General features: G+C 45.8%; 1 long non-coding RNA gene across 2 annotated transcripts; it reads left to right on the forward strand.

Annotated features, from left to right (window-relative positions):
• Positions 1 to 19,473: 19,473 nt before the first annotated feature.
• LOC144166339 (uncharacterized) lies at positions 19,474 to 23,471 on the forward strand. 2 transcript variants are annotated; one of them, XR_013321648.1, is made up of 3 exons: positions 19,474 to 19,582; positions 20,392 to 20,443; positions 23,372 to 23,471. It is a non-coding gene; the product is annotated as an uncharacterized LOC144166339 (long non-coding RNA). The 2 variants fall into 2 exon arrangements; XR_013321647.1 differs by lacking the exon at positions 23,372 to 23,471 and adding an exon at positions 20,834 to 21,075.
• Positions 23,472 to 23,736: the final 265 nt, after the last annotated feature.

Below are 23,736 nucleotides of genomic sequence, written 5' to 3' on the forward strand. Positions count from 1 at the left end.
AAAGATCCCATGCAGGTGGTCAGAATTAATCCGGAGCCCTCCACTACGGCGCGCCTAATCGCCTGCGTTGCGTCGGCTAGTTAAACCCTTCAATCAATCAATCAATCAATCAATCAATCAATCAATCAATCAATCAATCAATCAATCAATCAATCAATCAATCAATCAATCAATCAATTAATTAATTAATTAATTAATTCTTCAATCAATCAATCAATCAATCAATCAATCAATCAATCAACCAATTGCCGTCTTAGGAAGCGCAGATTAACAAGTTTAAGGGAAGACGGTGGCCGGGTGAACCATTTCGCCCGTGTTTAGTGAGCCCCTGCAGGGTTTGGAAACGGGCGCTTTGGACAGCATGAAGTGCTTACGTAGGGTAGAAGATTAAGCACTGAAGGTCTCCTCGTCTGCATACGTGCGAAGTATATCAATTTCAATCTGATTTCTTGCTTTCCCCCATTTATTCACTCATCGCTACGGTGCGAATACTCCAGTTATATCATCAAGTGACCAAAATAGGCTTGAGAAGAAACAGCGTGCTCAGCGTGTCTGCCTACCTTGCAAGATTACCGTAGGCTCTACAAGGTTGAAAGGCATGAATTAAACATCTCGACTCTACTTTGCAGGATGCCCCTTTAACGAGCGCAAGTTTGTGTCATAGGCGGGCAACAGTATGCGCAAGAAAAAGTTCGCCGTCTCAAGTAGGTTGGCCGAGCTACTTTCACTTGATCTCCTACTACGCTTCTTTCTTTCCGCGTCTAATCGCTCTGCTTGATCAAGGGAGGGTATATTATCATGCATGATTCATTTCGAGCGCCTTGAAAGACTGAGCCAGAGGCGACTCTGAAACCGTCGTTCGTTGCGAGCACAGTCAAGGGGCCACGTGGGACACCTATCTGCTTTTCTGGTCAGCGTCTCGTTTTATAAGGGCAGCGCTTGCGCAATGTGTTGTTGTACTGGTGCAATACCTTGTGTCCAGCACCGTGTCCCGCTGCAGGTATGCTTACGCGTGGTTTGCACAGTCCCCTACGAATGAAAATTGGCTGCACCCATGACGTTGTGCGATGCGCCTGTGAATGTCGATTCAGTGAAAACATGATGAGCACCAACTACACAATTTGTACCGGAAATAGGAAATGGGACGGGAATTTTTCTTCCGGTGTGCATTCCCAGTTCTACTGTCTTCCGGTGCAAGCTGACGCCTGTTCAGTTTCTTTGCAGCGGAACGGTTCCACGGCTTACTAACCGGGCACAAACTGTAAACGATGGCGCAAATGCAATGTTCGCTTGTCATTGGGAAAATGTGGGTTTTTTGCCAATATTATGCGCGGTTACTAATGTAAGGTCAAGGCGGCTCCGTATTACATTTTTGTCACATTTTTATACCTGTAGCGGAGGCTGGGTGACTATAGTGGCGCACTGCTCAGCGCGAACCTGCTACACTGATTCGCTGCTTATAAGGCGAAAATCTCAAGTGTCTGTTTTTCCCAGAGCATGGTGGAAGTAAACAAATATATCGCAATAGAACTACGTCTGTCTCGATGCTCAGGCGGCGCGCTCAGTATGAGCGCAGTTTAATGCCTACACATTTTTAACTGATTCCTTATCATACTTCATCGTTAGCCGGAGCGCATACCATTTGCCTAGTGCGCAGATTATAGTGGATGGGGAAAAGAACGGTTTTCGGGGCCGCACGCCCCACTCAAAGAAGAAGTGGGTACGACCCCTCCAAGCGAGCGGGACGTGCGATAGCGCAGTCCCGACACCGTTTATTACTTTCCGCCACTGACGCCTCGCAGGTAGGTTGCCTCCATGCCTGCGCGCCCGCGGGGGTGGCATTTAGGCACCCCATTCCGACCGGTGTGAACCAGGAACAGGTCGTATGCACATCACCCACTGCCGCATACAAGCACACCGTCTTTTAAATGCGTAGCGACTCTTCGGACACGTACGGGCCTACACGGGCTCAACGGCGAGTAGAAACTTTAAAGCCTCCTCCTTAACAGACACCTTTGCGCAATTAGTCGTCAAGAGAGATCATCATGTATAACTAGTAAAATAAATGACAGGTACATGGGGCGCTCAAGTGCGAAGATAGCCGATAACGGTAGCTGGTGAGATAAGCGTTGCGGATGATCGCAAGGAACAATGTCGTTTTGTATACGTTACCGTAAAGCCGACTGCTTACTGTGAGTTAGTAGTCATCCAGAGAGAATGTTTACTGCCATATACCGCGCTCCCCAAAACTTACTTCTGATTTCTGGAGTTCCTCACTTGTAACACCCTCTTGAGACCAGTCGTGTGCTTCTTACCGGTAGGGGTGAAAACTTGACCCGCACTTCTGTCTTTCTGCCTGGAAGCTCCCACGCAAAGCTGACGCAACGGATATAGCAAAGACGTCCACATCTTCATGCGATAGCCCTTGTGTATAGTGATCTAATGACTACTCAGTTGGAAGGGTACGGTCAGAAACGGTAGCTGCTACCGCTGTTCCTGTAGTGCATCACGGAGGAGAAAGCAAATAGGCCGGAATATAGCCACCTTGGCTAAGTTACTCGCGCTAAACCGGAGATGGCGAGCGCGAACTCAGGGTTGCGAATTCTCGTACCTCACGCCCGTTCATTGGGGACACCCATCCCGGACGCGAAAATCACAACTGCGGGCTCATTCCACCAGGCTGCGCTGTACCATTTCTGCCAGACCAAACATGAGCCTCCTCAGCTCTCGCATCGCCCATATTAAAGGACATTTACTTCATTTCAGCAAGATCATATAAAGCTCTCAAAACTCAACACCACGTGAGCTACGAAGGATTCTAGAGCACATATTTTGTGGTGTTCATTGAAAGAGGTGTTCAACATAGGCTCCGAACTCATCATTTCAAAAACTCCCATTCTGTAACCTGTAAATAAAGGCGCCTAATGAAAGGTCTCTGGCGTTGCGCCTACGTGATTGCAACACTAGCCAATTTTCTGTGCACTCTGGCGGCTTTGCCTTAATAAGAATCGATGAGCTTTCCAAAGAGGTAACTGCAGCTCAAAGTTCGAGTTAACGCCTCTGTCCTGTCGGGCAAGGCTGCCGTGGCAGAAAGATGGTCATTATATCTCAAGCTGGGCGAACGGGAAGAAGAGGTGCAGAAATGTAAATCATGTCTGCTGCCGGAGAATGAGACGGTCGAAAAACTATATCGCAAGGGGTAAGAAGTTCTCCCTTGGAGTTGTAACAAAATGTGATACTTTGCATCAGCAAAAACGGTACATCAACATGATCTCTGGCTTCTAAATGCGTCGGCATAAGCAGCTGATACCAGCATTCCACTATTTAATAAAATGGATCCGATTTTTTGTACTTCTGTTTACAACGTTGGCCATTTTTGGAGCCACCTTCAGGTCACAGCTACGCCGGGTTCTCTCCTAAGGGGAATGTGTAATTGTTTACCAATAATACAAGGTAATATATTGTTGATAACCAATTCCCTTGTCTCGTAAGGGATCAAGCTAGGGCTATGCTTCGGCTGTTTCATCCTTTCTTCGGAGAGGCACTTAAAATTTTTGTAACTCGGGCTTTAGTTTCTGACCGCGAGCTAGTTGAAAACGTAAGGAGGAGCGATGTGAGGAGCGATTTTAAGTTTAGGGGTGAGAATTTATGCTGTGAGAGTGTTTTTGCGCCGTCGTAGAACGATTTCATCTAAAGCAATTTGGCGATAATGATACCTACTACACCAATGTGAACGTACGAAAACATATCGCTGGGCCCTAATCCCAGTTCTCTTTAATCTGTTTAGGCGGTCGTGGGATGCAGGGTGAGTAAAGCGGCTCCCTTACCGATTACACCAGCGTGGGCAATTAAGGAATTACGTCCTACGTAAGCTCACTGAGAAGCCGATAGTCTTCGTCATGTGTTCTGCATAAGGGATGCGCAATTAGGTATCGTTTTTATCTGCCCGCTTTGGAATCCATACCTCGTCCACTGAGCGCAAATGCGAGTATTTTTCGTCCGGGGTGATTACTGAAGGAGGCAGAGCCATTCCCGTTTAAATAATGCTATCTTCACGGTAGATGTTTGCTAATATCATCGACGAGGCGTGTGTGGTGGCGTGTATAGCAAGAACGTATAAGCCTCTATAGCAGGATGTAGGATGTATAGCAGTATGTAGGAACACAACTATGCGTGTTGTCGATACCCCTAGTTTTCCTGCTGCCGCAGTGACGTGGCCATCAGGGCTGGAAACCAAGAATTGGCGGAATAAAAAAGAAGTATTTTTAGAGCTAAATAAGAAGGGCATTACCGTAAGTGGAGTGGCTAATGTACTTTGGCTCACCGCGAAATGAATTCTGCGGACTTTGCAATCTGTCAAGTGCTCTGACGCCTATTGACGTACGGGTAGCGTTGTGAAAATGCGGACACACTAATAAACTCACAAATATATGCCAGCTACAATTCAGAAATCAGCATTCTATTCAGCCCGTGAAGGCAAAAGATGATAGAACAAGTAATAAATTTTGGAAATGACTGATCTCACGCCGGCGAGTTTTGAAATGTTGTGTCATAGTCTAACAAGGGGTGCAAGAAAGATACTCAGAGCCGTCGCGTGTCTATATGGCAGCCGTTCTTGCGACCTCACTCGCTCCGCAGTGGTCTTTCCTGCTTGTGTCAACTCTTGTTCATCAGGTGACTTTGGAGGATAATGTGTTGCGGGTACTTACGCGCGCTGTCAAGGCGGCACTTTAGATGATCACATGGCTGTCACACGGGAAAAAGTCCCGGATATTCATTCTCAAGCTTCAGAAGGTCGATAAGGAAGTTGACACTCAATGACAAAAAGTTGCATTGAACAAAGAAATACTGTGATTATCAACTTTCACTACCTTTTTCGTACATCCGAGCGAATTCTGTGCGACGGTGGGATAAGCACTTTGCGCAAGGGCGGAATAAGTGAAGCGTGGAATTTAGAAAGATGATATAGCGCTACATTTTTGCGTGTCCCATTCTTGTGTCATATAAATGTTCCAATATATTCGAATGTCCCAAAAGTGCGGGTAAAACGCCTTCAGTAATAGTGAGATATTTTGAGATGAACAAAGCATATTGATTAATTGATTTTGGGCGAAATTTTGCGCGTGTCAAATCTTGCTCGCTTTTTTCGCGTGCCTAGCGCACTTCAGGAATAAGGCAATGCGTCTTTTCAGCGTCTGGAACGCTTGTAACCAGAAATGACAGTTCGCTTATAACTATGCACATATGTGAAATTTTGTTTAATGAAGAGAACTTAGGAATAAAATACTTAACGTAGTGGTATTTACCTGCACTGGCTTGATTATAAATGATTACTCCTTTCGTGGCCATAATACTCTATGGCTCAATTGCTCTAGTTCTGAAGCATTGCGGCTTTGAATTTTGCACTCTTAGAGTTTGTAGATTCAAGGCTGCATAATAAAGAAGAACATGCCGTGCCGCGCCGGACTGCATGAAAGTCCGGCGGGGCACGGCACGTGTTACAAACTCATCTGTTTCTTTTGCTAGGATCCTTTCCATGGTCAAGAAAGAAGACGGCGGAGCAGCGTTATCGTGAAGAAGCACGCCAATGCCACTTGCATCACCTGACTGCGGCTATCAATGAGCAGCGAGGGCTCTGGGGACGTCATGCCTTCAACGTCTTCATAAGCGACGAGGCGACAGAGACGAGCTGCAGTCCGGCGGGGCACGGCACGTGTTACAAACGCATCTGTTTCTTTTGCTGGGTAAGGCACTGAAAACCTGGGCGTTTGAACTCATTCTGTATTCCGCTGTACTGCAAATACCGAACTGCCAAGATGTGTATGGATTGTTTGGCGTGCATGATAGCTGTATTTGCTGAACATGTGGGTATAAAAGGCGGAGCGTGTGAAAACTGGTATCATTATGGGAAGTGCTCTGAACTAACCAAAAACACCATGAAGGCTATGCCTTCAGAAGAAATTGATAGTTGGCAATGCGGTACATGCCGAGTGCGTAAGGAAACGCAGCCACTATCTGCCACGCCTACCAGCGATGATAAGCGCGCAGCAGGCCCAACCGAGGCAAATGCATGCTGCGCCGAAATTGTAAGGGAGATAAAGAAGCTAGGCAAACTTGTACTGCCTTAAACAACAAAATTGACTCTGTGGATTCAATCGTTAACTTGAAGGTCATAAAAAATGAAGCTAGTGAAGCTAAACTCAGGAAATTGAAAGGCCATGTCACTCCTTTCGAACAAGTACGACGACATCTTGACGAAAGTGGATGGTCAAGGCAAAACTGTCGAACAGCTGAAAAAGAAAGTCGACTCACTTAAAGCACAAGTGACTGATCGAGAAAAAGAAATCAAGGACCTGCAGTCGGCTGTCGATAACGCAGAGCAATATTCGCGCAGATGTAACCTGGAAATTCATGGATTACCAGAGGCAAAGAAGGAAGACTTGGTGGAAGTAGTACAAAACCTGTCCCAAAAAGTGGAACTCCCAGTTCCAGACAAAGAGGTAATCAAAGCTGTACATAGGTTACGTGCGAAAGAAGGAAAGGTCCGACAAATCATTGTAATGTTTGCGCGCAGATCTGTAAGAGACGAGTGGCTTGAGAAACGTCTGTTTCTCCGTTCAGAGTCCAGTTTCATCAACGAAAATCTAACACAGCGAGTGAAGAAACTGTTTTGGATCACAAAGCCGATAGCCAAGGCAAAAGGCTATCAGTATGTTTGGACAAAGAATGGCAAAGTACTATCTAGGAAGGCCCTAGGTGAAACAGTAATTCGAGTGGATAGCGAGACGGAACTCGACAAGCTATAAAATGTCTAAGACTTTCACTTCGTTTGGGGAATGGGACGCTTATATTCAAGATTCACTGACTGATCAGGATTGTGATATTGGGTTTACTCTTCTACATATAAACACGAGAAGTGTTAAGAAACACTGGGACCTGCTCAGGACAAATCTTTGTGGACAGACCGTTATTCCTGATGCATTAGTATTATGCGATACAAACCTCGCAGAATCGGAGTGCCGTCAATATACTATGAATGGGTACATGCAGTACAACTTCTGCAGGAAGGAACGGAAAGGTGGAGGAATTTTGGTGTTTATTAAATGTAACCACATATGCGAGCCGCTAAATTACACCTAGTTCTGCGCAATCGTTAATGCTGTCTGTAAACACCAAGTCAGGTAGTTACGTAATCTGTGCCATGTATAGGCCCCCTAACAATAGTGTCGATACATTTCTCTTAGAATTGGAAGAAGTAATTAAAAAGGTTCATAATAGGAATCCTGTATTTGTTGGAGATTTCAATATAGATATAGCAGTCGCGAAGAAACCATACGTTCGTACGTACCTAACCTTGTTAGCAGGATATGGATTAAGTAACGTAATCGACGACTATACGAGAAACGAATGGCGAGGAGAAACCTTTACACAAACTTTCATTGATCATATTGCAATACCAACGTCCATAAAAAGCTTGTCTTGTGTAATCCAAAAAAAAAAGTTGTGGACCAGTACTTCATTGCTCTAGCTTTCCTTGAGAAAAGAGCTACGAACAAAAGGAGGAACAAAACACTTCTATCGTTGACAAGTTAATTAAACAATACGACTGGAATTCCTTATTGTAGTATAACCACGTAGAAATCTATACAAATTGGTGACGGAACTGAACAATATTTACTCCCAGGCTTCTAAACAGAAAGTCTTGAAACCAAGAAACACTAAAACCGAGTGGATAGATGGAGAAATAATTAAACTTTGTGACGAAAAACGCTGCATATGGAAACGCTGCAAGAAGGAACCCGGAAATCAAAATTTGATAAAAGAATACAGAAGAATTCGTAATAAAGTGACTGCGAAGCTGTGGCTCGCGAAAAGCCGGTACTATTTGGAAAAAATTTCCATTAATAAAAATGCCCGAAAAATACGCGGGGAATGTTAAATCAGCTCATCGGCAAACAAAAGAAAAGGGCTATCGACGACACCATTATTAGTTACTTTAAGAACAAGGACGTCCGCTCCTTGAATGATACATTCAATGACCAGTTTATACAGGCTATTGAAGGCGTTAGGGGAGCAAAGAAAGCACCATCTTCGGATGAAATAACTAGTAGGTCAACATGTTCCCAATCGGCCTATTTGCCGGGAAGGACTGACGAATATCTTTGGTATATTGTTAACAAAGTACCAATATTTAAACCTGCTGGTGTGGGTGTAATAAGGCCGAGAGATATTTTCAGAAATTTTAAGGAATTGCGAAGTGTGACCCAGGCTATAATTAACGGGATACTCAACACCAGTATAATACTCAATGAAATGAAAATATCAATCGTTAGTCCACTGTACAAGAATGGAAAGAAAGACAGCATTGATAATTATAGACCGATTTCTATTTTGTCTGTTATAACCCACAAAACGAAAAAGTATCTGGAAAAATAATGATCAGCTTTTGTGAAAATAATTTTTTATTGACGCCCACCCAATATGGTTTCCAAAAAGGGCAAAGTACCTTGAATTGCCAGAAGATTTTGTGACCATGTACAAGCCAAAATTGAGGAGAAAGAGGTTGCCTTAACTTAATTTTTGGGTCTCACTGGAGAGCTTGACACGATTGACCGCGACATTCTGATTTGTAAACTTGAAGGTCTGGGATTTCGAGGACCATTCACTGCTTTGTTTAAAAATTATCTCTCCGACCGGAAACAAACTGTGAAAATTGACGGTAATTACAGCGAATTAAGATTGACAAAATACGGAGTGCCCCAAGGTTCTTCATCGGGACCTTTGTTATTTAATTTGTATGTGAATGACCTCGGAATGCTGAACCTTCAGTCCAAAATATTTTAATTCGCTGATAACACTGCCCTTGTCGTAACACACCAGACTTTGGAGTGCGCAACAAGTTATCTTCAATCCGACGTATATAAAATTATGTCATGGTATGAACAACACTACATATACGTTAATGCACCGAAAACAAAACTGGTTTGTGTTCACAATCCTCATGAAAAACTTGATGAGTTCAAACCCGTGTTGCTGCATGCTAAAGCTTGTAAAGGCTGTTCGTGTGTTCCACTGGAACTAAGCATTACTGCGACATATTTGGGATTACAATTAGATGAGACGTTGTCGTGGCGCGTTCATGTCGAGAGCATATCTAAAAAGAGTTACGTTATGTTGCCGCTCAGCTGTATCAAATTAAAAGCAGTACGAGTGTTCATTTACGAAAGATTGTTTATCAAGCACAGGGGGGGAGTCACTTTTAAGATACGGAATTTCGCTTTACGGTTTTTTTTCTGACACACTCAAAAAACAAATAAATAAAATAATCATCAAGTGTGCAAAGGCTGTATGTTACGGTACAAATTGAAATGATCTAGACAAGAAAAGCCTATTGAAAGTGCTGGATCTTCTTACAGTGGAAAAGTCACGCGATTACGTAATTTATGTAAACCATTATTACGATAATCGTTTTAAAGTGGTCAAACCAAAGAGTACGTCTGGTGTGAGAAAAAGTGAATATTACAGCGTACCACGGATTTTCACCAATTATGGGAAGCGATGCCGAGTGTATTATGTTCCTTGCCTTTTTAGTGAGCTGCCAATTGATGCATTGTATATTCCATCATTGAAGCAAGCGAAGCGCACTTCGAAAAATGGATGCTGGAAACGATATGAAATGTACTGGCTGCGTGTATGTTCTTTTTTTTAAGCGTCTCGATGGAAGAATGTCAACTGTGTACGGAAATGCTAACTGTGATTTTCGAGTTTAGTTATGTTTTGTTAATACGATACGTATAATAAGATATCAATGACAAGTGCTTTATTTGTCAACAAGTTTATTGATCTGCATTATGTACACCTGTGATATATTTTGAGTGTTGTTTTTCACCACTGTAGGTAATTTTCACACAATGCCTATTTGTGTTGCGTTCTTTTTTATATATATTATTGAGGCATGTGTTAAATTTTTGGTGCTTTCAAATATTTATTCGTTCAAAAGTTTCGAACTTTATTATGTACGTGAGTGATCGTGTTTTGTTGCACTGCTGTTGAACTATGCCGGCTGCCTGTCCCGCACTCAAGCACGCTAGTGCTTAAGCGGCGCAGAATTAGGAATGTCTGTAATTTACAGTGCTCAAACAAACTTACTTACTTACTTACTTAACTACGGAAGATGCTTAGCACTTTTAATGGATGTGAAGGAAAAAGCCTATTAGGACCTCCTGTTGATTTCATGCACAATTTTCATGTTGCTTTTCTCGTGCCGCTGCCGCAGCCTCAGCAATAGCTGCTTCCTTCTGTCCACCCGACCACGTGTATTTTGAGCTGCTCTAGCCTCTACCGCCATGGCGTCCTTTGCAGTTATTCGCCGGCGACTAGGACCTGGTACGTCTTCAGTGCTCGTCACCCATAGCGATGTGGAATTAAGCTCTGGGCAGTCGCGAAGACGTATACTAGATGTGTCATGAACTTGCTACGGGTTTGCCGTCTTTTTTCGTAACTGCTGCCTTCTTGTACCACTGCTACCTTCCTTTCGCACCGCGCGCCTCCAATTTTGTGTCTATTTCGGAATTCTGTGCACCTCGCATCAATATTTGCACCACCTCACAACGCACGCGCTTGAAGCAGGGAGATATGTTGTGACCATGCGTGCAAGCAGAACCCCTTTGTGAGTATAGAAATGGAGTGAGGGCGCAGTAGTTGTGACTTCACACTGCTGCGCCCAGTGCGTCTGCGTCTGCACCGTCAGAACAAGTAATGGAATAATGTTCATCACTAGTGAGCCCGTCACCTGTAAATTGTTTTGTTGTGGTGCAACTCACTGATCATCAAGCAGTGACTGGGTCTATCTCCCCGTGAAGCGTTGGTGGAGTGGTTCTCGCCTCCGCCGCCAACAATAAAAGTGACGGCGCCAGGCACAAACGCACCAGCTGCCACCGAGGAAACGCCTGATACTCTCGGCAGGGCAGCGACTTCTAATGAACAGCACCCGTCGTGTGGCTGGATTTCTGAACCTGCCATGTCAAGAGACCTTAATCCCGCGCCTCAGAAAGAAATAAAAACAGCGCTGCGAAACCACGCGGAGAACCTGACAACTTTAGCAGGAAGGCGCTAGCCCTATATATGTAGAAGGCCACTCCGTTATTTCCGCTGATACCACTTGGCAGCAGAGAAAAGCCTCAAACAGAAGATTCGTGAAAGGAATAGTATCCTAACGCGTGAATTAATTTCTACCTCACCACGGGCCTCCCAGTGAGTCTTACACGTGGACCAATCCGGTGCAAGGCCACATTAAGGCTCCCCAAGAAATATACGTTAGAGGAATTCAGAAACTGGTTTCCTAGCAAACTCGAACTCGTTTCTCGGCACCAAAGGCTCCCACTTCACTGCACGCCCTAAGTCAACACCATTGCTTTGTTGCACCTGACAGTGGCTGATGTGTATTACATAATAAAGGCTCGAACGTATACCATCCCGCCTCAAGGTTCGGTTCCCGTCCAGGTGTACCTCGTCGAAGGTTCTGAACTTAAACGCTCGAGTATGTGGCATCGGCGGAAATGAAGAGGGGGCGGTTCTCAAGCGGGGGAATTACTGCCCTGCTTCTTGTTTAAACTTAGAGCGCTTCATGAGAAAAAGTGCCCTTGCGTCGTCAACTACACTGCCATCCTGCGGGTGCACTGCATCATTGGAGAGCACTACAGGCGAAAGCATGTAGCCCTCTACATCTGAAAAGGAGTTTCCACCCAGTCAAATTGAAATTCCCTCCTACAACCCCCAACTGTTGTACCATAACAGTGGTATCGTGTGGGCTCAGCCTTACCATCCCAATGTCGACTATTGCAGCAGATGCTCTCGACCTCATAATGCGCGCACGTATTGCCCTGTCTCGTGTCAGGATGATTATATTGCTGATATAACGGCTACCGAAACCTTGCGTCCCTCGCAATAACAAACAATGCTCTGTAACACTCTGCACCCAGGAGGTCGTCGCCTACAAGAATTTCCGACAGCATACACCTGTGCCCGAGAGCGATGATGTGTTTACGGTGGCTGTTAACGACAAATTTCACCAAGCTACGGTGGCAATACGAGTTAATTGCTCACGAAATACAATGTGATCAATGCACAGACTTGTTCTCATCCCCCTACACTACACTCCGCCGTCCTCAGCGCCGCTGTATACATATGATAGAAGTCCTCTGCACTCTCCGGCAACTGTACTACGTCACTTTGGCGTTTTCCGGCTAACAAACTCTCTCATGGCACATCAGTGCTCGTACGGTACTTGTATTCTCAACCAAATCGGCCACAATTTACGAGTGTCAGGTATCCTCAGTCGACCATCAGGAGTCTGCCATCTGTATTTGCAAGTAACTACCCCTATTCTCATAGGCAAGCTTCCGAAACGTCGCTTCAGGAAAGAAACGCTCTACTTTCTCTCGCGGGCTATACACTGCTCATGCGTCTCCACAAATGGGCAATAACCCCTTGCAAAATGGCGGTACACATGGCAACGTGCTACCCTCAGATTCGCCTATTCTTAGAACAAAGGTGCAAGTGATATCAGTAAATGGCTGCAGTGGCTTTAAAACTTCCCAGGCAAGAAGCACGCCGTGTCCCACGGCGTGAGGGCACCTAAAAGCTGTTCTTTACATTAGTGTGGGCTGGCAATTGGCTCTCAGGCAACGATGCCTTCGGTGCCTCATTTTGGTCGTCCTCAACGAATTCATCCGGAGTGATTGATTGATTGATTGTAGGTTTTAACGCGCCTACGCAACGCATGTGATGAGGCGCGTCGTATAGTGGAGGGCTCCCGATTGATTTTGACCCCCTGCAGGGGACCTTTAACGTGCGCCGACATCTCGTACATACGGGCGTTTTTGCTTTTCGCCTCCATCACAAAAGAGGCCGCCGTGGCCAGGAATCCAACCCACGGCCGCGTGATCAGCAGCTCAACGCCTTATCCACTGAGTCACCGCGGCGGGTATTCATCCGGAGTGGGGCTACCTCCTATCCCGCCCCTGTGGTAGGCATGCGCAGGACGTTTCTGTTGACGCGTCGTTCGTGATCCTGAACCCCTCTGGTACAGGCACACGTGCAGCGCAAAAATTTTGCTTTCGTATGCACTGGGCCTCAACCAGGCATCCTTTATGAAACCTGGAGCCCGACTGTATGGTGAGTGATCTCCATCCGGACTACAACCAAATCCGCGCGTCGCGGGACAACCGGCTGCGTCGAAGGTGCTGTGCCACCAGTAGGCCCACCTTCTGGTGTACCATGCATGGCTGCCCCGCCCGTGAAGGGTGCACTACACATTTACGGCGTAATACAAATTGTGCTTCCTTGTGCTACTAACACCATTTCTAAGTGTCTGGATGTCCTTGCTGGGGCTGAGCTGTGCGACCTCCCAGTCTGATTCATCGTCTGATTCAAAATTATTGGTCTGCAAAATGGCGCACTGCCATAATATGTATTGCATGTTGGCCCGGTCTCCGCCGGAAAAGAAGAGCGAGCTATGTGCGGTAGGGCGTATTCTGCTGTACAGTGCTGGGGAAGGGAGTGTGTTCATCTGGATTGCCGTAATACGGTTGCTTGGTACCGAGTGAGTGAGGCGTGCGGGTATGGTTAAATGCGTCTAGTGTCCTTATTGCGAGTTAGGATATCTTGAAAACTAAGGAGGGGTGCTGAGAGAGGCGTGGCTGGATGATCTGAGCCTGGATGGTGAGCTCACAGGCCAGCTCATGAGCCACCTCATTCCCCTTCAGGCCAGAGTGGGCGGGGGTCCAAAGGAGACGTATGGGAGGTAAGTGCGGAGTCTCGGGGATGGTGCGTAGAATGCGACCAGCTTGAGGGCTGCACTTGCCGTTGGTTATGTTTCGCAGGACGATTTGAAAGTCAGGGACGACGATTCCAGGCAAGGCACCGCGAGCGATCATTACAACTGCAAGGGCGATGGCGGCCTCTTCTGCGTCGGTGATGTCGCCATGGGTCAATGTGCATGCCATTTCCTGGTTATTAGGAAAGTTAGATATGGCAGTGCAGAGGGCGGGCGTCCGTTATATGGGAGGCGTCCTTATACCAGACATGTGGATGGGTCTTGAGGAAGCGGATTAGGTACCTTGTTCGTGGGCGACCCCGACTGTCTTGGGAAACCGCTTGCATGTTCTTGGGGAGAGGGGGTGCTTGTATCGCGGTTTGTAAAAAGGGAGGAACGGGTTGCTCAAAAGGGTGTTCAAACGGGACCATGCGGCCTAGCCATTGTCAGCTGCAGCTTAGCCATTTTGGAGAGTATGGAGGCTTGTACGAGGCGAAGTAGAGATTGTTCGGATATTCCATGTCGCCCATTTCCTGCCCGAGTGAGCATGCGACCGACCTGGGCGGCATGGACATCGAGCTGGCGAATGGATTCGTAGTTGACACCGTTTGCTTAATGTGCATCCCCAATATCCGAATAACGGGAACCTGAGGTATGGGCGTTCCCGTTCTGGAGAGTAACTGAATGCTGTGATAGGGTGGAGGGGTGTGACGGCCTTGGTGGGTAACTAAGAGTTCGGACTTCTGCGGGGAGCACCTTAGCCCCTTACTATTTGGCGTAGCGTTCCACTTGTTCTAATTCCGGCTTGAAGGGCGCCGTGGATGTGTGGCGCGGCACACGCGCACTCCTTCCGCAGAGGTATGCGATTCCTTCCTTGAATGTCACCAGGGCGGAAGAGGCTGTGATTAGCCTACCAAGCACAATTTATTTATTGCCTCAGCCTAGGGATTTATGCCTCAGCATAGGGATTTGGGTGGGGGCGGCCAAAATTTGTGCAGTCCCCAGCCACTGATTTCAATTTTGAGGTGCTTTTACAAGCTCTGGTTAAGCCTTGTTTCCCATTTCTGCGATGCTGAGGCATATCTCCGTCGCTCACGGTGATTCTGCCTCACCTTGCAGAACAAGGTGAGGCAATAAGGAATAAGAAGGCAATAAGACGGGAATGCGGCATGTTTAGTGAGAAGCATCTGCTCTGAGAACGCGTCCTCCTACATTGTGTAAACACAAACACGAGAAGATAAAAAATTTAGTGCGAAGGTTTCTATATCTAACTTATGGCGCCCAAAACAGTAAACGCAATGCAGGAAAGCCGGCTTTAAACAATGGTTACCACAAAACGATCATGATAATAAGTGAAGGCACATGAACCGCCTCAACAAAAAAAAAAAAAAGCTTTCGGTGGTCCGTATGAAACCTGAGTTCCACACGTTATACAGCCGATGTCTATACTATTGCGCCATTGGAGTTCGAACGTTGGCTACGACTTCGGTAGCATATGGGACAAAGCTTGGCGTTTTAACCATCTTTTTCTTCACAAAGGGGCTTTAATTTTATCTTGATCTGATGACGTCTTCTCACCGTCACGTGACCGCATCCTCAGTTTATTTATTTATTGATTTATTTACATACCTACTTCGTCCGTTGGGCATTATAGCAGGGAAGACAGAAAATCGATAAGAAATACAAGATTGCACACTGTTTAAAGGGTAAAAATGAAAAAAAAAATCCATTGCAAGAAAACATACAAGGTTTAAATTTGTAATCCACACACTTCATACCGTCAATACAATACTAAGCATCTTAGCGCTAACCCAGGTAGCACGGAAAGTCCGTTTCTTGACCGGCCAACCTATGGCTGTTCTCCGGAATGCTCGGCAAGAGGCAACAAATTGGCTGCCGTTGATAATAAAATGGGCGGTACGAGTCCGGCTGCCGTCACCTCGGAACGTTTTCGGCAGCCAGTTGCTCATATGTTGGTCGCCTTTCACTGGTTTGCCGTAACCACGGTTTCTCCCCGGCGCGGGTTGCTTATAAATTCTCTGGTAAGTCACCCGCCGCCGAGGAACGGCGCTTGCTCCCGCAACATTGATCACAAGTCGTGCGGCAAGCTTGCGGCTGCCGAGTACTCTTTTTTTCTTTGAAAGCCGGTCATCAAAAGATGAGCAGCACGTACCCGTCTTCCGAGCGGCCAACCTCTTTTCGCCTGCCGGAGTATAAAAGATGAACGGCTATGATGCCGTAGCCGAGTACTCGTTTTTCCTATAGCAGTTAATGTTCAAAAGTCGACAAGAAAACGTCTGGCTCCCGATCGCATTAATCCATTCGGAACCAAATATATTATTCACGCTCCTGCTCTTCGAAAGGTGAACGGCTGATGTCTGTCACAGGTCTAGCACCGCCCCTGCCCAATCACCGGAATTCCGAAGGTCATGCGTGGGCTAGCGCTTAGCCACGGAACACAGTGTGCTGTATATACATGTACACTCATGGACGAATGAATAAAAACACGAAAATATTAAACGGAATGCTCTAGAGGAAAGAATATGGATAGTGAATGCAAAATAATGGCTCGCTATTGGTATATCTGGAAAGACACAGTTTCATGTTATATAGCGGCGCGATTATTTCACTTGCATGGAAAGAAATCGCGCTATTTGTGTGTTCCGGTTCATATTTTCGTGATCGCGAAATAAATGTCACTTTTTTGGACTAAAGAAGAAGTGCGCGTAAAACAACTCGTGCTTTGCGAGCCTGCATAGACACTGACCGCATTGGTACAGACGCTGACCTCATTGGTATTGCAATTTTTGATACAAGTTAAAAACGTAAGGTTTGTGACGAACCGCGACGCCGAGGGGGTTAAGGATCAATGCTCCGGGAGCACAACGCATATTACCTAGAGTAAAAAAGACCGCCCTTTTGGCGTTCTCTTGGTATTCTTTTTTCCTTGGGACGTCAAAATCACTGTACGCAGAACGTTTGTCAGCAAGTTTCCTTGCTCGTACAAGCGACCTAATACTACTATGCGGAAATATTTATTCTATAGAATCTGTATTTTGGAGCGTCATCGCGATAGCAGTAATTACATGCAACTGGCCCATGTCGTGCCATCAAGCAACCCTTTTCATTCGCCGTCTGTGTTGATGGAAAGAAGCAAAAATCGTATGTGCTATTGAACGAGCTCCAGGCTTTAGCACCTAAGTAGCAGTCAAGAAATGCACTAACATGGGCCCGAACAGCGGCGAAAGCTCGTGGCTTCCTGGACTGAGAAAAGGCCAGCAGCTATGTGCAAACAAATGTGCCGCTCGGCGGACGCTAAACCGGCTAAATATGACAGCAGATCTATGTACCGATAAGAACTCCCACTAAAAAATTGCCGAAATTCAGGTTAGAGAAACTTTTTTTTTTCACGTGTCAAGAAAACGAGGATTTCACCCACCGAAGCCATAATATCAGTCTAAATATGAAGGCAACGATTCATTAATTAGACCACGTGGGCATCCTAAATTTTAGTTCCCTCATTGTTTCTGTGGAAGGCGAAGTGGTCCCAATCTTATCTTTACAACCCCTCAGACGTGACCAGTAAGAACGGTGCATAATTTGAGCTTATTTTGTTGCAGCCCTGAAAAAAAAAATAAACTGGTACGTAAATTTCTGATTGGTTGATTTATTATTGATTATGTGGCTTAACGCGCCGACGCTATAGATACGCAAGCGACGAGGCGCGCTGTAGTGGAGGGCTCCGGATTAATTTCGGTCACCTGGGGATCTTCAACGTGCGCCGAAATCTCGAACACACGGGCGTTTTCGTTTTTGGCCTCCATCAGAAGTATAGTTGTATGACGGCGTCAGCAATTCATGCACGTTTCAGAAGAGCTAGCTCTTTATATTTGATTTCTAATATTTTTGATTGACAGTATATAACTTCGTTTATACAAAACTAGCTTTAACCAAAGGTAATTGTTTAGAGGAATTCGTTCGTTTGGGGTCTATTACCTAATATGCGCAATTACGGGGTGAGTAAGCTGTCACGCACACACAAAAAGCCACAGCTAGCCACCGCTGCAGCTACAACTGCCAACCGACCACTCCAGAAATGACCCCGTCTGGGCTTCCCGAATGCTGCATGGACCAGTTCCAGTTACTTCAGCATGACCTACGGAAACGTGAGGAAGCCTCAACATCGCTTTCGCCAACGACTACCTGCATGCATAAGACGAGACGAGTATCACCTCTCTGTCACTCTTGTAGTGTTCGTTAGGACATTGAACCTGCCCTGTGTGCTGAAACTCAGCGTTAGCATAGGCTCACAGCATACGACTGCGTCTGCGACAAGGGCTGCGAAGGCCTTGCCTTTCTCCGTGACCGCGCTTTGAGGAAATTCTGTGAACGTTTGCACTGTGTGCGCGTTTGTGCGTCTTTCAGATTTGCGTTTCTAGAGTACTGATAGTGTATGTGCTTTTTTTTTGTGCTGGTGTATGCATTCCTTGTCGTCATTTTCATTCATCAAGCCATCTTGTTTCCAGGCTGACTTCTCCGTATCATAAAGGTATTCCTCCCTCCCAGTTTTCCTCGCAGAAGTTACGAAGAAAACACCCGACAAAAAAAGAAATGCTAGTGAATAGTCCTGTGCGAGTACAGTAAAGACTCACATAAACGCTGTACCTTTTACGAGAAGTTATAGATTTACCAACCAAGTGGTTGAAAAAGCGTAAGGCGAGAGACACCTGCGACAAAGATTTCCCTCGGTAATGATTACGCACCCTGAAGTCTCAGATCACACCTTCAAATGATCGATGCAACATCACGGTCTGCAAACGCGCGAGCCGAATGATTCAGGACTCCCGTGCAAGCCTGCGCTGAAGCAGGCCGAACGCCAAATTTTGTCCTAGCTCAAAAGCATTGTAAGGCACACGTGAATTTTCCTTTGTCTGGTTATGACCGAGACAAGTCCACGAGACCGCGTACGGCGCAGGGAATCAGAGCCAGAGATAGCGGCAGGTGAAATGGAACATGCCGCCACCCCGATTCAAAGACTTTTACTCGCCATCATCATCCCCGTTCGAGGTTTTTTCAGGGCGCTGCCATGCGCCAAAAATACAGCCTGATTGGCTTAGATCTTCTGGCCAAAACTGGCAGCCAATCGGAAAAGACCGGGAGCAAGAAGGCAGCGATCGGGAAAGTTACAATCAGGAGCCTAATAAAACTGAAATACTTGTGAACACAAAAAGCAATAATAATTTTGAATGAATAATTCCTTAAAGATTGACAAATTTTGCAATGTTGTGTGATCACTTTGCATGAAAATACAAAGAGTGAACTCTGCTCTTGTGTCGGCGCTGCAGTCGCTTCCGATCAGGATTCTATTTAAACTGGAATACTTGTGAGCACTGAAAGCAATGACAATTTTCAATAAATATTTCTTTGAAGATTGAAAAATTTGGCAATGTTGTATGATCACTTTGAATTAAAATATATAGTCGTAACCATCGTAACTCTGCTCATGTATTTGGCCATTTCGGCGCTGCGGTCGTTCCCGATGTAATTTTTCCATGGAGTGCTGGCAACGAGGTCGACCGTGGTTGCGCATTGTCCGTGTTGTTATTCATGTTTTTTGTGTGATATACCGTCGTAAATTGTGTTCGCCCTTTGTATATAAAGCCTGCTTGCCACGTTGGAAACACGTGAGGTTAAGGATAAGCTGAAATACAGCGGCAAACGATCGAAGAACGGCGGCGTTTTCCTGTGCCCGGACAAAGAAGTTCGGTAAGTTCTTTTTTGCTGGACCTTTTCTAGCGCGAGTAAGGTTCGGTGCCAGAAACGTGTTATTGGCTTGATTTCTCGTTTCCGCGTCAGTCTCACGCTGTGGTTCGTGCAAGCTAAATGCAAGTTGCTGGTGCTGCTCGATATGTCTAGCGTTGCTGACGGACAGGTGGTGGGCGCAGCGGAGGGCCTTAGGAAGCTTCAAATAATTGCCGGTGCTCTTGATAACATCCTGAGGAATCGATGTGTTTTGTTTCGTATGCGGTTTTTATCGCATAAGGTCTATTTCTATATGCGGCCGTGCGGTTTCACCGCGCTTATGTTTTATTTCGATAGCTGTGCCACTTTGAACAAAGCAAAATATCATGTGCGACTGCTTAACTTATCGGACGTAAAACTTCCTTTGAGAAAAATGAAAACCGGAAATAGTTTGAAAAGCTTAACTTGGCAATGAAAGTTTTGATATTTTTTATTGTCTTGTTACTGGCTGAAAACCTTTCCTGACCCTTTTTCGCGTTCTCTTTCTTTGGAAACTATTTGTTTTCTTCAAACAGTTTGTAGTTCAGGAGCACCTAGGCGGAGTATATTTCACATTGCTGTAAACGCTATCTACGCTTACATAGCATTGGTTTTAAGCACCTTTCATCAATTCTGTGGTTAGGTCTTCTGACATAACTGTCTTGATAATAAAACAATCATTGAGTGAGTGTTCTTACTTCTCGGAATGTGCAGTGTACTGTGAGCTTTTAACTTTGGCAGGTAACGACGTTTGTGCTTATGTAACTTTTCTTTGCAACCTTTTCATTTAAAAGTGGCTGGAGCTTCAGGACGGGGGCTGTCTGGCAAGATGAAAAGCAATAGCAGGTACGTACTGCATTTATGTGACCGATATAGGAACCCAGAAATAGAAACTGGACCTAGAAGTACGCGTTTGAGTGATGTGGGGCCTTTACAGCAGGAATTATGGCCAGCTAACTTGTGGGAGTTGTTTATTCTTGCATTACCACAGGAATAATAGTAGTAGGTAGCCCTTTCAGCGGTAGGGTGCTCTGCATGTTTAGGACATTTGAATTATGTTGAATGTAGCTTTTTATACAAGCAGAAAGTGAATTCCTGTTTTATATTTCTTTTGCACACGATGTAGTGCCTGTGCAAACCAGGTTTTCTGGGTGAAGAGTCCTTCAACATCTCCTTGAGGCTGGGCAGCTGTTAAGTCATAATGCTTGTAATGTGAGTAAGCACAAGGTCTTGCAGGTGCAGTCCCAGTGCCGCAAGAAGTAATTGGAATGCTGGAGCTGGGGCCAAACTCGGGTCTGTGTAGCTGCACCAGCGGTAACTGACAGCAGCATATCATATATGCATGCATATCGGCCACAATATCCCCTCTATACCTATGGACCCTTCTGTATTACCGTGTCACTGAGCACTATGCATTGGATGTTGGATGCCGCGCCAGTGGAGTGATGGTGCTCTCAGCAGACACTTCTGGCAGCATAGCCTGCATGCTTCCAGTGAATGTGAGCTAGTCAAGCTGAATCTCTTGCAGATACAGGAACGCACTGTTCTTTTCTGTGAATACAGACTCCTGACATTTTTGGCGCTATCTATGCACTGAATTTACATGGCTTCCTTGTCAGTGGTCAGTTAATCAGCCCGCTGTTTTGCGACGGGTTAAGCAAAATAAAAAAAAAACTGGGGAAATTATGCTGGGTGTGCGTGCAAGGTCCCGAAGTTATTTGTGAACTTGAGTTGTAAGTTGATCTGTCGAATGAATTTCTTTCGCTTTTTTTGCATTCAAGCTCACCCACCCCTTTCTCTGAAATAAGATCATGTCTATGCTACTGAGCTGCACTGTTGGTGGCACCTGGAGTGAGGCATCTTTATGCTTCATTTCTTTATGTCGACTGCATACTGTGACTGCTCAAAATGCTGTGAGCACAGTGCTTACATTATGCGCACAGGCTCAGTTGTTGTGTGAGTTCAAATTCAGTTCAACCAAATAACCTGCCGCGGTGGCTCAGTGGCAAGGCGTTGCGCTGCAGAGCACAAGGTCGCGGGTTCAATTCCCGGCTGCGGCGGCCGCTTTTCTGGTGGAGGCGAAAAGCAAAAATGCCCTTGTGTATGAGATTTCAGCGCATGTTAACGATCCTCAGGTGGTCGAAATTAATCCGGAGCCCTCCACTACGGCGCGCCTCATCGCCTGCGTTGCGTCGGCGCGTTAAACCCTACAATCAATCATTTCAACCAAATAGATTTTTGTCGAACCGAAACGAACCGTTGTGCTTTCTTTGCCATATTTTGTTTATTCTTGCTCATTAATTAAATTTTTTTTTTCAGCTATATAAAATGGCTTTAGTGCCTCTAAATGTGTGCAGACAAAAGTTTACATGCTGGGTTCTGTTTTTAAATGAGGCATAGCCACATGCTACTCAAGATCATGAGTTCGCTTTCTCAAGAATTGACGGTTTAGATTCTTTCGGGCCAGTAAAGTGACCGCACATGTTGATGGGGTGGTAATTCTGGCGAGGCATCAACCGCCTGGTCATCATATTGAACATATATTTGGCTAGATAGTGTGCGAAGGATGTGAAAAAAAAAATTGTACCAAAACAATGTAAATTAGGTGCAGTCAAGAGTTTGGTTCTTTGCACTATAGGGTAATGTTAGTACCTAAGCAGCATTTACTGTATTCGCAAGTTTGAGACACTGACAGCATAATGCACCCACAGCTAGGCTCAGTGGCTAAGGTGTGGTGCTGAGCCCATATATGCAGGTTTGATCTTGGCCGCGGTGGCGGCTTTTCTGATGGAGGTGAAAAGCGAAAACACCCTTGTCTCGAGATTCAGCAGAAGTTAAAGTTTCCCAGGTGCTCAAAATTAATCTTGAGCCCTCCACTACTGCACGCCTCATAGCCCATGTGCAGCTTGAGCGTGTTAAACCCTGCAATCAGTCAATCCGACGGCGTAACGTAATCACGTGATTTTTATCAGAGCCTTTTGGTGGGATGAGGGGGCAAATGTTGATAGCCCTGGCAAATAAAATGCATCAATGGTACGGATGGGTACATGATGATGATGATTGATTGATTGTGGGGTTTAACGCGTTGACGCAACGCCGGCGATTAGGCGCGCCGTAGTGAAGGGCTCCGGATTAATTTTGGCCACCTGGGGATCTTTAACGTGCGCCGAAATCTCGTACACGTGCGCGTTTTTGCTTTTTGCCTCCATCAGAAAAGCGGCCGCAGCAGCCAGGAATCGAACCCGCAACCTCGTGCTCAGCAGCGCAATGCCTTAGCCACTGCGGCAGGTACGGATGGGTAGGTTTACCTAAAGTAGCCCATGCTGGCTTGTGCTCCTGCATGGTCTACTATAGGTAGATATTGGGGCAGCAAGGCAGTGCTCCCTAATGATTTGGCCGCAACCCCCCTGTGTACCAAGCAGGGGTACCTGAAACAGTCCATCATTTTTTAATACCTCAAAAGCTTCTCTCATTGATGATCGGGCACAAATATGATTTCATTTTGTTGTTGGTTATATACTTGCTCTTCTGATCAAGATCTTGCTCTTCTGATCAAATGTATGATATTTGTTCACCTCCTCTATTGTTTTGATCAGCATACTTGATCATGACAGCATCATGTGACGTTTTCAGACTGCCTAGAGATGGATGAACTCATGTTGCTCATGGCAATTTGCTGAAGCACTGATTGAAATTTTGAAAAACTAGGGAAATTTTGACGCATCAGTTTGGTAGGCGCCCTGACTATAGACCCCAATTTTCCAACCTTCTCAGGGTGGCGCCATTTGCCCGGGATTGGTGTGAGCTGTGCAGGCATTTCCCGGGGGACAGCGGGAGCAGCCACGGCCCCAGCCACATTGGACTGCGTATCTTATGGCTGATTCGGACACCTAATCTGATTTGAAAATTGGTAAGTTCATATTCAACAGTTTGCAACCCACAGTATAACAGTGTAGTAGAAAGTGGGTTAAAGGCGAGTGAAAGCTAGTTGCATGCGAGGATTGCGTATGCTGTACACAGGCTGCAAAGTGGACCATGCTGTGCATGGTTCTCACCGAAATCGCGGTTTGTGGAGCTATATTTCTCTGTGCCACACTTTTTCCAGTCAATTGCTGCACCCGACTCCTATACCCTACGAA

The sequence above is a fragment of the Haemaphysalis longicornis genome, unplaced genomic scaffold (genome assembly GCF_048455015.1).
Source record: "Haemaphysalis longicornis isolate Haplotype H1 unplaced genomic scaffold, Haemaphysalis longicornis Haplotype H1 scaffold_17, whole genome shotgun sequence".
Lineage (NCBI taxonomy): Eukaryota > Metazoa > Arthropoda > Arachnida > Ixodida > Ixodidae > Haemaphysalis > Haemaphysalis longicornis.